Here is a 2,179-nt window from a genome sequence, read left to right as displayed (position 1 = left end):
AAAAAAAAAAAAGGAAGAAAGAAAGGAGGGCTGCTTTTCCTTTCTTTCTTTCCTAGCTGTCTGAGCCACTGGGGATTGGAGATGCCAGGATTTTCTTTGCAAGTACAAATGCTAAAAATACACATTTTTTTTTTTTTAGTGCACATTTTCATATCTCCTTCAACTCCAGCAGTGTCTCTTTCAAGAAATACCAGACAATGGAAAGCAGCAGAGACAGCTGGTATCACCTTTCTCACGTCTTGAATGCAGGAAACCGCACGATAACATAGGAGACCTTGACTAATCCCCAAATTGCTCCAAAGGAATGAGACCTTGAAGGGGTAACCCCGTCATTCCTAACTCCCCTCCCCTTCTCAGCCATGGGCACTTGGCCATCCAGCCCATCCTGGCCAACTTCAGCTTTCCCCAGAACTGCAGGGGAGAGACTGGGATGGGGACCTGGAGCAAACACAGGGATCTGGTGAAAGGTTTCTGGAGAATGGAGACTCCTCATTGGAGGGGGGTGGAAGGCCAAGGCTTGTTGAGCCCACCATGAGGGAAATTGATTGGCCAATCACAAAACGCAGTGGAGTAAACCCCAGTTAAAGAGAGTTGCTAAAAAAAATGTTGGCAGAAGAGATGAAGAAAGAGTGGCTGTGGGTAAACTCAGGCTTTTGTCACAGCTGGAGAATCAGCTGAGGGCTATTTGGGTATTGAGGTTCCCTCTATCCCAGCTATGCCTCAGCCCTCCCTGCCTTGGGCTCCCCACCACAAGGGAACATTGCTAGAGGCTCAGCTGTGATCCTCCAAGCCCTCAGCTCCTTCTCTCAGTGTTACAGGAGCTGCTTTTCATCTGCTTGCACTGAAGCACAGCAGTTGACTCCAGCTGTCCTCTTGCTTTTCACCGTCCCCGGGATGCTCAAAGAGAAGTTACTCTGCAGATCTCACCCATGCTCAAAGACGATGAAGGGTTGGTTGTAAAGTGTTCGTTTTATCAGTGAACAAGTGAGGTTCATGGAGAATTAAAGCTCCAGTTCAGGCAGCTGGGATCTCCATTGATGAGAGAAGCTGTTCATTTTCTCCTTGCCTTTATTGTAACATTGGGAAAATTCGATGTTGCCATGCTCTGGGCTCTTCTGGCCTAAGTGGAGCCAGGAGACAACGGGCATTGCACTGGGCCATGTGGAAGTTACAAACCCTTTGATCCAAGTCCCATCCAGTGCCACCCTGCTAATGGGAAGCAGAGACCAGAGAGGTTCTGTAGTGAGAAATCCATTTCTGGTATGCTGGTTGGTGCATGAGATATGCCAGCTCTGCTTGCCATTGAAGCACCGGAGACCATCGAAGGCTGCTTTTCAGTAACAAGCTTCTGAAACTCGCTGTTTGTTTGTATAGATGGTGAACTGTGCCACGGATGCACCAGAAGAAATAAAAGCAAAGAAATAAAAACAAAGAATAACATCTAGTGGGTTGCAGAATGGAAAAACATCAAGCTATCAAACACATCTTCCCTTCTGCATCCCAATCACAGAAAGCCCCTTAGCAGATAGATTCACTTCTCCAACGCTTCGAGGCAATGGAGTATCCAGACTTTGTGGCTGATACGTTAATAATTGGTGCAGGAGGAGATGAGCTTTTTAGCTTTGGGAAGCATTGCCAAGAGGATGGCTGCTGGCGGACGTATCATCCAGGCTTGTCAACGGTGAGACCTCAAACCAGAGCTAAAAGGGATGAATGGAATAGAGTAGAGTAGAGTAGAGTAGAGCAGAGCAGAGCAGAGGGGAATGGAATGGAATAGAATGGAATAGAGTAGAGTAGAGTAGAATAGAGTAGAATAGAATGGAATAGAGTAGAGTAGAATAGAATGGAGTAGAGTAGAGTAGAACAGAATGGAGTAGAGTAGAGTAGAATGGAATAGAGTAGAGTACAGTAGAATAGAATGGATTAGAGTAGAGTAGAATGGAGTAGAGTAGAATGGAATGGAATAGAGTAAAGTAGAATAGAACGGAATGGAGTAGAGTAGAATAGAATGGAACAGAGTAGAATAGAATAGAATGGAGTAGAGTAGAGTAGAATAGAATGGAATGGAGTAGAGTAGAGTAGAGTAGAATAGAATGGAACAGAGTAGAATAGAATAGAATGGAGTAGAGTAGAGTAGAATAGAATGGAATGGAGTAGAGTAGAGTAGAATAGAATGGAA

Source organism: Numida meleagris, chromosome 4, assembly GCF_002078875.1.
Source record: "Numida meleagris isolate 19003 breed g44 Domestic line chromosome 4, NumMel1.0, whole genome shotgun sequence".
In the NCBI taxonomy this organism is placed as follows: domain Eukaryota; kingdom Metazoa; phylum Chordata; class Aves; order Galliformes; family Numididae; genus Numida; species Numida meleagris.
Note: the sequence above shows the minus strand (reverse complement) of the source record.